At 47.9% G+C, this 12,678-nt stretch overlaps 1 protein-coding gene across 3 annotated transcripts in view; it reads left to right on the forward strand.

Annotated features, from left to right (window-relative positions):
• The first annotated feature begins 12,293 nt into the window (after positions 1-12,293).
• SPSB1 (splA/ryanodine receptor domain and SOCS box containing 1) overlaps positions 12,294-12,678 on the forward strand; it is a 71,875-nt gene continuing 71,490 nt past the window's right edge. The window contains exon 1 of one of the 3 annotated variants that reach the window (XM_065575165.1): positions 12,294-12,654. The gene's annotated coding sequence lies outside the window, so the exon portion shown is untranslated. The remainder of the gene's footprint in view (positions 12,655-12,678) is intronic. The other 2 variants (XM_065575163.1, XM_042852900.2) reach the window with 2 other exon arrangements.

A 12,678-nucleotide genomic window follows, 5' to 3' on the forward strand; every position in this document is an offset into this window, starting at 1 on the left:
CAACCAATCCCCTAGTGCCTGCATTTTACAGTCAGCCCCAGGAAAACTCCTCAGTCAACATGGCTTAACTTCTTATTGGACTTATCCTGAGGCCCATTGTTTTGGGTGGTGGCTTCCTCTTGTTTGCAGCTATCATTACATAAAGAGGCATTTCATTGCTCCTTCCATTTAGCCTGAAAGAATGGTGCACAGCACATGCATCAGCTTTAACCAGGCCTATGATTGTCTACAGATCAAAGACCTGCTTGATGGCAGCCAATGACCTCTTCCAGAAGAACACTATACCATCAGAAACACATATTCTATTAGACTGTGGAACAGTCGCCGAATGGAAGCAGGTGAAACTTTCTAACTTGACAAAGGGCTAGCTTCTGTGCTGTATCACCCAGGAGGATGGGTGACAAGTATGACTTCATGCTGCCTGGATTCTGGGTTGTTGCAGGGGCCAAAATGACCCTGGGTAAAATTAGAGTATTACAACAGCCACCCCAGAGCTGCCCCTGGGCTGTATTGCAGGCGGGGTTCTCTGTAGCACCAAGTGGTAGGGGTACTTCCCCTTCTGCCCCCAGGACTCCCTCTAGCATGCCTCTACGCCAAGGCTTGCGTGGGAGGCAGCGTAGGGCCCTTACAGCTGCCTTATGCTGCTTCTGTACTTGGGGAATTCTCCCCTGGTCCTTTGTGGCTCAGTTTCTGACTCCAGATGTTGATGGGGCAGTAGGCATGGGTCAGAATAGGGTCCAGAATTGGCCTTATAGTATGAGAAAATGTGGAGTAAAGGAACACTGCTGCACTGGCCAAGGTGGGGGGGAATGATAGCCACATCCTAATAGCCCTTTGATGTCCCCTGGACTGATGTCCGTATAACTAGGGCCACACATGAGCATCTCATGCACATGCTGAATGGAGATGGCAGCCTATTACATTAGGATTCAACAAAACACGTGTCAGTTAATAAATCCAAATCGATGATTGAAAACATATGTAACAGCTCGGCCACATGGGAGAGATGTTGCTTCCCCGTTCAGTCACAAACTGTTTGGAAAGGCAATTCTTGTTCAGCGCATATCCCTAAAGGTGGATGCTTAAAAATACTGGCAGGTTTTTACCAAAGCCAGGTCTCCCCTCCCCCACCATGCGCAGAGGCAGGACTGATGGAAAGGATTGACCATAGTAGCACCTGAATCATTTCAGAAATAAATGTCTCTTTTAATGGTTGCCTTGGCTTCTCCGCAGTCGACCGCTAAGCTTGCCCTGTGCAGATCTGGAATTCCAGGCTCCTCTCCTTTGTAATGGTTTGATTTAATTTTCCCCCCAAAACAGTACGATTGAAAATGGATGTTTCATAAAAAGGGAAGGAGAAAATGCAGAACAAAGGAGGAAAAAAGTGTCACATCTCAGGAATCCCTTTGATTCCTAAACAAACGAGTGGATGAATTGTCTGTGTGTGTTTTAAATGGCTACAGTTCAGCCCAGGTCCTACCTCTGCAGAGCTGGCATGTTATCCTGTAGCAATGCAGCACCAGGCTTTCCGGCGGACAGGCCTGTGCCCTTACAATGCTCCTTCCCTCGGGACGCACTGGCTCCCCCTTGACGAACTGCTCTTGGGAAAATTTCCTTGGAAAAGCTGTCCCTATAATGCGCAGAGCAGACATCACTTCATTTTTTCCTTCATTCGGGCTCCCTTTTGTAGGCATCCACTCGTACACAAAACAAGCTGTGTCATGTGAATGACACTGCGTCAGAGGGTCATTCACCATTGCTGCCCCTGGTGCAGAGACCAAGGTGAATAAGCACCTTGGGGACGTGCGTTTTGGGGCACACACTGTAGCAAAGTAGTGGAACAGGGAGTGCCATATGTTTGAGAGGGGCTGGAACAAAGCTGTGTGCTGAAGGGAGGGTCACAGGGTGAGCTGGCTCGTTGAGAGATTTGGGGGTTCAGCTGCTTCACTTTGCCAGGCTCAGCTCACCTCCCCTGGGAAGGGAGTAAGTCCTGGGGTCACAGGATAGAAGCTGAGTGGCTCTAGGGTGACCAGACAGCAAGTGTGAAAAATCGGGATGGGGGTGGGAGGTAATAGGAGCCTATATAAGAAAAAGACCCAAAAATCGGGACTGTCCCTATAAAATCGGGACATCTGGTCAGCCTAAGCGGCTCAGAACTAGGACAGCTGGGATAAAGGACAGCCTGAGGGCAGGGAGATAAGGAGGTAAAGAGGCTCTCCTTTGTGGTCAGGTAGCTGGGCTGTGAGATCGGAGCCTGCAGGAGACCCTGGGTCAGAGGAAAGGGCGTGGTTGAGACGTGGAAACGTTTAGGTTAAACTTTTATTTGGAAGAAATAAAACTCCAGCCCTGAAGTAAAGGGACTAAAATTGTGTGGCTATTGAGTGGGCTTGATGCACTGGCTGGTGAGCTGGCCCGCTGGCTAGCCAAGGGGGAGAGGTGAAATGGAACCAGGCCCCCTTACTGATCTCCTTGACATGACGAGTTGTCGGGGGGGCTAGAGCAGAGAAATAGGAAGTCAGGACTCCTTGGTTCTGTTCCCAGCTCCGAAGAGGGAATATTGTCTCATGGTTAGAGCAAGGGAAGGCAGCCAGGATGGCAGGGCTCTGCCACTGATTCAGGGAGGGCAAGTCACCTAACTTATCTGTGCCTTGGTTTCCCATTCTGTAAAAGGGCTGTCATCATCCCATAAGGTAGGCGATTTTTTAAAGGATTAGTGAAGGTTTGTAAAGTGCTGGATCAAGGGTGATGAAGGGAGAGCATTATAGAGTCCTTGGGCAGTGTCTCTCTCTGTGTGTAAAGACACATTCACCATAAAATACCAACCCAAGTACTAGAAGTAGAACAGCAGCAAGCAAGATCTTTTTCTGTGTCTTGGCTGTGTATTTCCCGGCTGCTGAGAGCAGATGCAGCTTCTTCCCCAGCCGCAGTATTCTGACATGATGGTCAGACCGTCTATTAAACAAACCGCCCACACGCTGCAGTGTTATGACTTGCAGAGGGACTTTTTTTACAGATGCTTTTCAAAGCCTGACGAAGCCGCAGCCTTTCTCGAGGCACTCTAGCGTCTGGAGCCAAATGTGCTTTTGAGTCAGGCACCTCACCAGCAGGGGGTGCTCTTTCCTAACGCAGAGTGAGCAGGACACTGAACCAGTTATTTTCTCCGCCCAGTGCTGCAGTGCATTGTTCACAGGCGATGCAGAGCCCAGCTGTCTGCGCATCACTGAGAGCACGATTACTAGAAATAAACTCCTCTGGGTTAAGCTGGGACACAATGTTTGTTTTAGTGGCTGCTCTTCTGGGGCAGGGCCCATGCAGCCTGTAAGGGAACCATAGACTTTCTGTGGCTCCCTGTGTTTCCTCCATCATTTTGGGTCAGTAAGACCAGAAAATATTTTCTCTATTTCACATTCATGCAGACTCTTTGTGCACAAAGAAGACGACTCTGTGTGCAGGCTGTGACAGTGGGATCCGCCTCCTGTGCACAGACTGGTGATTGTGCTATATAATAGTAATGGCTGGGACAGCACTATATGCCCAGAGGATAAAGGAGGGACGGTTGTCTTAGCTGTTAAGGTTACTGCAGTTGCAGCGGTGATGATTAAAACCATGGGCTTGTGAAGGGGCCCTTCTCTGGAGCAGCGAATGCATCTAGACCAGTGCTCCAGGAATGCACACCCATTGAGGGGTCAGGAAGGGGTGTTATGACTGCTGCCCACGCATCCCAAGTTTAACTGGACTCTCGGTGGCTGGATACCTCTATAAAATATTATTTGAATCATCTTTGATGAGCATCTTTTGTGCAAAGAGCTTTAGGGCTCTAGACGGCCAATACCAGTGCAAAGCAGCCAGTGGCCATTTGGCGCCCCTGTGCAACCGGGGTGGGCCAGAGGAAACGGTGGTCCAGAACGTCAGTGCAAATCCCAACTCTTCTGAGTAGTGCCATAAGTGCTTTAGTGTCTGTGCAGAGTAGACAGGCTTCATTTAAAGTCTCGCTTGAAAAGAGCTTGTGTGGAGCTTCGTTTATTTGCTTGGCAAAGGCTGAAGTTCTGGGGTTGACCCTGTTGGGATCTGAACCTGGGACGCGCAGGAGGTTGGCTGACTTAAAAGAGCAGAGATTATGTTTGGCCTGCAGGAGTTCCCCTGGGATTCGCCATCCCCACGCCCTCATTTTTACTTCCTTCTCTATCACAATGACCCATCCTCTAGCTGAGGAGGTCGTGCTGATTGCATTATGAGCGAGCTTGGCAGGAATTCTACCTCTGGGGATGCTGCTGTTTTAAAAACGTCTCTTTCCCTCTGTTCAACAGAGTACTAGGTTACTCTGGCTCCAGAGCGGTACGATACAGACCCTCATTGTTCCGCCTGTCACATTGTCTCCCTAGATTCCCACATGCAGAGCCTGCATGCAGCACGTAGATGCTTCCGGGCGCTGCTCAGCCTCGCCGCCCCTGGGAACACCACAACTGTCCCCAGGCAAAAGGGGGTGGTAGGCTAGGCGAGATCTGGCTCCCTTCAAAAACGCTACATGGCTACAGACTCTTTACACCAAAACAGCAAGGAGTCCGGTGGCACCTTAAAGACTAACAGATCTGTTGTTTTTGTGGCTACAGACTAACACGGCTCCCCCCCGATACTCTTTACGCCTGCAGCCAAAAGGCAAAGTGCTGGGATTTATTTTAGATACAGTCTCCCAGCCTTCTGCTGATGGAGTAACTCCTGCAGGGCAAAAGGACCCCTATAAATCATGTAGCAGCTTTTGGGCCACTTTCAAAAGTGAGGAGTAATAGGGTTGGCCACTGGGCAGGGTTTTGACTCGCTTGTCCAGGGACAGAAGATGTCATTTGCCAGGTTTTTTGCTCCATACACATGCAATATCTTAACTGCTGGCTGGGCGCTTGGCAGCTGGGAGTGCACCGCAGCTATCTGGCTGGCCCCTGGGTACTGCTCTGCATGCATGTAGTGTGCAAAGGGCGGACATCAGCTCATACGGAAGTGGTGACCAATCCCAGTTCCAGATCTCTCCAAATTTCTGAGAACTGAGCCTCTTCCCTGCAGCCCTGGGACCTAGTCCCTCCCACAGGCCAGCCCCCCAAGTTGGGACCTGACCTCACAGACAGTTTTGCTGTGCCTCAGAGATGGAAACCCTATAAGTGATTTTGGGAGCCCAACATGAGACACCTTATAGAGGCCTGATTCTCAGAAGGCAGGTGCTTAGCACTTTCTAAAAAACAGGCCCTTTTAAGGTGCCTAAAGTCAAACACCATGGCACCCGAAAGAACTAATATTTTTTTTAAATCTTGGTTTAGGCTGTGGGTAGAGCTGGAGAAGGCCTGTTCAATCAACTGGGTCCACTCCCCAGCCAAGGCAGAATCTAGCTCTTCAAGCAGATTCAGTTTTAGTCACTGGGCAATGGCATTTGTCAATTATCCCCTTCCTCCATTTATTTCAGTCAAAATTGAAATGTAGAGGGATTTAAAAACAAAAACCCACCCCTCTCTTAGGAAGCTGGTTGGATGTGATTGTTAGTGAGTCTAGCAAATAACTCATATCTTTATGATCCTTGAAGATGCAGGAGAGTTAAATGTGACAAAATTAAACTGTTCTGTAGAAGCTGGAATCTCATCTGGCAAGAGGTTCCAATGCCCCATCTGCTCCCAGAGAAGGCGTCCACCTTCAGAATGGACTGGCCAGAAGTTCCAGAACCATGTTTTGACTGTTTGCAATCTGGTGTTTCCTCCAATCTGTCTGCTCTTCTTACAGATACAAGAAGGGTAAAACTGCAGGGTAACAAAAAGCTAGAGCTGAACGTTTTGTATCACCACCCGATGCGTAACAATTCTCCAGCAATCTGCAAATCACAGCCAAGTGAACGCAAAAAGAGCAGGTCAGATCGAGGGTGCTTAGCTTGCATGTGCATTAATATCTGTCTGGCTGAGACCCCCTGGAACAGAACACCCTGGGCATTCCCAGCCGTTAATCCAGAGATAAGAGTATCTTTTGGTTAGACACAGCAGGAGACCTTCACATGCCTTGAACTGCATCAAAAGGACGTCCAAGGTTGTGAGACAATCCCTCGGAACAAGGAAACTTGCATAACAGGTCACAAGGGGATAGTGATAAAGCCCTCTATAAGGTTGTCTTTGATTTAAGAGCTGAAGACACAGGACCTGGTTTTCTTCTCAGTAGCAGAACATGGCTTGCTGAAGATAAAGCCTATACATGACATGTAACTCAACCCCCTTGTGGGGCCTGACTCTGCTCAGGACTCAAAGAGCAAGTATCCTAGGAGACCTTGTTTCTGTCTCTAAACCCACCCATGACAAGAGGGCTGCCCCCATACTTTCTTATCTCACTGAAGTTAACAAGCTGCACCTGCCATTGTGAGTCAGCAGAATTTATCCCTCAGCTTTGGGCAGGCTTCTGAGTCCTGGTTACAGGGTGAGTCAATGAAGGAGCCCCACATCGCTATGGGAGTGGGTGAGAGAGCCTGCTAATCACATCGGCGAAGCCCTCTTGAGCTCAGTGTGGTTGCACCACTGTAAATCAGAGGAAAATTTAGCCCATATTGTCTACAGAATAAGAGGCCTCATCTGGCTGTTGTGTTCTCTTGCAGTCTATCCATGCTCAGAGGCCAGATACTAAGAATAGAGTGTCTTAAAAGAAGATGATAATTAATCAAGTGGCATTTACAAGGGCCAGCGTGGAGACAGCATGGTGCATTATCATGGGAAAGAAACCTAAGTTCTCACACGGAGTAGGTACTTATTTTCTGCATGCTGGTTCAGACAATCCTGATGGAAAAGTGTCCTATTTCGCACATGAATTGGTGCAGCATTCCCTCTTTCAGGCTGGTGCCAACTGCTTTACCTTTGGTCTTTTTGGGCAGTACCCTTTCAGACTGAGAGGGGGAGATTTTTGTGGTTATTAAGGAGCCAGACCGGGCCTCAAGACCTGTGCTCAATTTCCAGTCTGGTGCAGACTGTATGTGACCTTGGACGTGTCATTTACTCGCTCACTTTGAAAAGAATACTTCTTTACTTGCCAGGGATATAATGTGCTCTCCACAAGGTAAGTGAGGGGGTGCATATTGCACCAGTTTAAGTTTTGGAATGGATGTAAGGGTTAGCCCCATGTAGAATGCATTGCAACAGCCTCATCTCAGTGGCCCCGATCATCAAAGGTATATAGCTGCCTAACTCCCATTGGTAGAGCCCTGCATGGATACAAAATTTGAATCCGCATCTGAGCCGCGAGCTGCAAACATGGTCCATGGATATAAAGCGGATATTGGTGGATATAAAGCAGATATCTACCCATTGAGGGTTTGGCACCTAAAGAGCCACCTTTGAGGATCTGGACCAAGTGACAAAGGCATGAATTGTCCAAGATCCCACAGAAAACCAGTGGACAAGCCTGGCCTGCTGACTCCCTGTCCTGCTCTAAGCATGACAGTGCCTTCTACAGATAAGGTCCTACATTTCAAAAAGTGACTAGTGATTTTGGCTGTCCAACTTTCGACATCTTAAAGGGGCCTCATATGCACACAATGCTGAGTGCCCACCCTCTGAAAACCAGGCCCTTTTAAGGTGTTTCCAGTTGAGCACCCAAAATTCCTAGTCACTTTTTAAACTTTCAGCCAAGAAGCAGTGTCTGTTAGGAAGAGGTGGGGTGAAATAATTTCCTTAGCTGTCTCTATTTTGTCACTCGTGCATCCTAAAATCCACCTCTGCACACTCTGCAGGCCAGATGCATCCCCACTGTAACACTCTTGAAGTTATCCAAGGTACGCACCAGGGATGGATTTGGCCCAGTACATCAAGAAAGTTTTTTTTCCTTGTAGCTTGTACTAGGTTAGCCTCTCTAGTGGGTCTGCCATGACCTCATCCTGCAAGAGATGAACTAACATATCCTTGCCATTTTGATACGTTTTGTGCTGCACACCCCGGCAGGTGGGTTAATTTTCCCCCTCCTTCTCTCCAGCAGGCAAAAGGACTAGTAGTGTCCATCATACAGATTAAGAGAATCTTCTAACAAATGCCTAGTGCCTTTTCTCTCTGCTCTCTTGGTGAGTGTCTAACCTTTTTTTTCCTCTTCCAGTTAAAGCCTTATTACTTCCCTTTCACTGTCCAGTCTTCCATGGAGCTGGTATCCCCTGGGCGTACATTGGGAGACCTGCCTATTCCACTGCAGAGCAGCTAACTGAGCCGTGGAGTTCACAGGCAGACGGGTGGTGTCTTCCCTGTAGAATTCTTATTTTTGGGAGTCACCAATGACTTGGCCTCCTTCTCTGCAGGAGGTGCAAACCTCACACTGGTTCCCAAAGCGGCATGGGAGCAGTAGCTAAAGGCTCCTTCGGAATCTCCAGGCAAGAGCTTTTAAGTTCCCACAGGGGTATGGTTCCCCCTATGGTGCTGCAGCAAAGCGTTGCCACAGACGGACTTCCCCTGGAGCACTGCGCAAATGCAGTGAAAGAGGGACTTTCCCAACCCCTACGGTTAAGCATCAGTAAATCCAACTGGCTCTTTGTAAGCTCTGTGAGTGATAGGAACTTGACACCTCAAGCAATGGGTAGGGGGTCTTTGGAGATTTACTCTCTAGGTCCCCAGTGTGATCCTGGATCAGGTCAGTAGTAGGTTTTAACCTCTTGATGGCTGTTTGGTGGCTTATGTGAAATGAGGTGGTAGGCTCGTAGCGGACACTGTCAGTGGAACCCTCGTTGGCAGCATCAGGAGAGTCCACTAGAAACCTGCTCGGTGCCACCTGCAGGTTTGCAGGGAAACGTGCACTGCTGCTGCCCCTGCTGTACCTATTCTGTGGGCCAACCAAAGACCTCAGTCCTGATCCAACATCTTTCACAAGCGCGACATTCCAGTAACAAATGAATCAGTGCCCCACGGGTGACACAACTACAGCTTTCTGGGTTCCAAGGTCATTTCGGCCTATGTTAACCTCCATGGGTCAGATACTCATTACATTAAGACCCCATTGACATTTCTCTGATAGTATAAAAGAGCCTTAAAGTAGGTGTAACATGTACTTCAGTGACATCTACCCTGTCAGAATGATGTAGAGAAGCCTCAGTGTAAATGAGAATGATTTAGAGTGGTTTTGGTGTTTTTAAATACCCAAATAAAGATAGCCACAATCCTGAGTGTTAGTATCCATGCCACGATTTTCTGAGCAGAAATTTCTGCATAGAGATGTGTTATGCCCGTGCGGGAGGACAAGAGACACAAGAGACTTTAACAGCTGCAAAGAATCGATGCCCAGACAAAGAAGGAGTTACCCAGCGGGCTGTCACTGCAGTCCTGGCTGAACTTGGAGCTATTACACAGCGCAAAACCCTGCACTCCCTACTCACTCCTTCTTCAGGCAAAACTCCCACTGACTTCAGCTGAGTGTGGACCTGCAGGGCTTGGCCCACCACCTGTTCAAATAAAAAGTACACGGGGGAAAAGTATGCATGTGGGATTTTAAAACCGGCTCAGTGCTGCCATGGAAATGAATGGAAAACTTCCACTGACTTAAATGGGGGAAGAGTCAGGTCAATACAAAGTGGTTTTGAAAATGCCACCTACCTATATATTTTTCACATTTGTTTCTCCCTTTTCTCTCCTGCAATGTAGTGTGTTAAAGGATTTTGTGCTTTATCTTTAAATTCCCAGCTACTAGGCAGCTAGAATAACGACCTTAATGTCATGTTATGCATCCGAAGAAGTGGGCTGTAGCCCACAAAAGCTTATGCTCTAATAAATTTGTTAGTCTCTAAGGTGCCACAAGTACTCCTGTTCTTTTTGCGGATACAAACTAACACGGCTGCTACTCTGAAAAATGTCATGTAAATGTACTATGCTTCTAAACTCACCTAGTTACCTTGCAGTAAAAGCTATAGTGATTTCTCTCCACCAGGATTTAATAGTGGGATAGCTAATGTTAGTTCTCCCACTGTGAAACCCCACTCCTTTTCTGCAGCAAAGACAAGCCTATGATGTGCATAGAAAGGAATCCCCTCACTCGCTTTTGAACTTCAGTCATCACTAAAAAGAGCACAGCAACACTAACAGGAGAGAAAGTTTTCTAACTTTAACTGCATTTAGGTAGGCAGAAAGCAGTTACACAACTTGAGTATGATTCTTAGTTAAACAAAGGCTCTGCAGTGTAAAAGTGCCTGAGCATAGATGAGAATCAGGCCCTTTCCATTTAGCCAAGACTTTTCTTGGGAAAAGTGTCATGGGATCTGTAATGACCACAGGCAGTCAGGACCGGATTTGAATGTCTCAACTCAAAGTCCACCACCTTCTGCACCAGGATGGGGCACTGGTTCAATACTGACTTGTCTGGCAGAGTGCCACCTACTGAATCATTCATACCACTTCCTGCACCACCTAGGTGGCCGTTGGAGTGCTCCATTCAATACTGATCAAGTTCAAGCTTGCTTAATTTATGAGAACTTATAAGTTCACAGCCTTAAGTGGTATAGTTACAAACAGACCTTTTGCTTGGAAATACTGAAAATGCACCTCTTAAAAGGAGACCGTCAAATCAAATTTGTCCCACAATTTCCTTTTTGGAGAACCTAAAACCAATAGAATTGTTTTCATGATTTATTTGTAATGAAATTGGTTTTTTTTTTTTAAATACACCTTCCACTAAAGGGTTTGCCACTACTAGACAGTTCACAAACAAAAGTGGAACTGGGTTTATTTGTCCACAAATAAATAAAAATAAACAGTGTATAAATAGTAAAAAAACAAATGCTTTGTGCATTAATAACCTAAGGTGTTATTTGTAACATAGGTAAGGAATTAGACAAGTAGAATTTTGACCCTGCAGTATTGCCAACTCTCATCCTATTTGGTATTTTTCTCAAAATCCCAACTCCTGCAATCATGTGAGTAGGTGTGAATCTCTGCCTTTTTTGTTTTGTTTTTTGTTAAGTAAGCTTCTAGCTTTCATGGCTAGAGTGAAAAGCTTGAAAATGTGTCCTGAGTGTAATCTAAAAGGTCAAATACGAGAAAGCCAATAAAAAGAACCGATAATTATTTGTTAAATTTCATGATTTTTAAGCCATTTTCATGATTTTAAGGGGCCTGACTTGTGGCCTGTGAATGCTTGGGGCCGTCAGTATGCACTGCAGCCCCCATCCTGCAAACACTTATGCATGTGCTCAACTTTTGCTACCAGAGGTGTCCTAACAAGAAATCGGTGGAACTAGCCAGGGTAGTGTAGTTAAGCACCGTGCATAAGTATTTACAGGATCTAGCGCTTTGGGTTGCAAACTCATCGTATCTGTTTGTAGGGTGCCTGGCACAGTGACCTTTTAGACACCACCACAATCCAGTAATAATCTGGATATATTTCACACAAATCTGACATCAGGAATCAAAATACTCAAAAACCAGTGGGAGAACACTTTAATCTGTCTGGTCATTCAGTGACAGACCTGCGGGTGGCTATATTACAACAGAAAAACTTCAAAAACAGACTCCAACGAGAGACTGCTGAGCTGGAATTGATATGCAAACTAGACACAATCAACTCCGGTTTGAATAAGGACTGGGAATGGCTGAGCCATTACAAACATTGAATCTATCTCCCCTTGTAAGTATGCTCACACTTCTTATCAAACTGTCTGTACTGGGCTATCTTGATTATCACTTCAAAAGTTTTTTTTCTCTTAATTAATTGGCCTCTCAGAGTTGGTAAGACAACTCCCACCTGTTTATGCTCTCTGTATGTGTGTGTATATATATCTCCTCAATATATGTTCCATTCTATATGCATCCAAAGAAGTGGGCTGTAGTCCACGAAAGCTTATGCTCTAATAAATTTGTTAGTCTCTAAGGTGCCACAAGTACTCCTGTTCTTTTTAATCTGGATATACATCACTTCCTAGCCCCTGATCCTACCCCCAGTTCACAGAAGCATAGAAACGTAGGGCTGGAGGAAGGGACCTTGAGAAAACCATCCAGCCGCCTCCATTGAGGCAGGACCAAGTAAACCTAGCCCCCTAGACCATCCCTGACAGCTGTTGGTCCAACCTGTTCTTAAACCTCCCCAAGGAAGGGGATGCCACAGCCCCTTGGAGGCCTGTTCCAGAGCCTTCGAGTGAGAAAGTTTTCCCTGATCGCTCTAGCTGGGGGCTTTTCTCACCTCTGGACACCCAGCTCTGCCGCAAAGGGCAGAAGCAGCAAAGCCGGCCTGGGCAGAGGGCTTTTCCTGCTCCCAAGCTCGGCCGCGGGTCCCCCCTCCCCGCCGAGAGGAGGGGCTGGGAGCGGGGAGGTGCCAAGCGGCAGCTGGGAGCTATTTGGCCCATGTGATCCGGCCGGCCGGAGCTCTTCGCGTCTGGCGCCCAGGAGGAGCCCGGCGAGTGCGGCTCCAGCCCTGAACTTGTCCGGGGGGGAGTCACGCGCTGCCGGGGCTTGCAGGGGGGCGGCAGCTGCCTGGAGGAGCCGGGCTTGCGTGCAAGGGGTGGGGCTGGGTTTCCCCTCGCCCCCCCGCAGTCGCCTGGCATCCCAGCGGCCCTGCCTGGGGAGGACGCGGACGAGGAGCAGCCCGGGAGCGGGGAGAGCCTGGCCTCGGCCGCTGCCATGCTCCGGTGCCGAGTCCTGGAGCGATAGGAAGCAGCGCTGCTCGGGGAGGCGGGCTTGCATGGTAAGAAGCGGGGCTTCCCGGGGC

Source organism: Chrysemys picta, chromosome 21 (genome assembly GCF_011386835.1).
Source record: "Chrysemys picta bellii isolate R12L10 chromosome 21, ASM1138683v2, whole genome shotgun sequence".
Lineage (NCBI taxonomy): Eukaryota > Metazoa > Chordata > Testudines > Emydidae > Chrysemys > Chrysemys picta.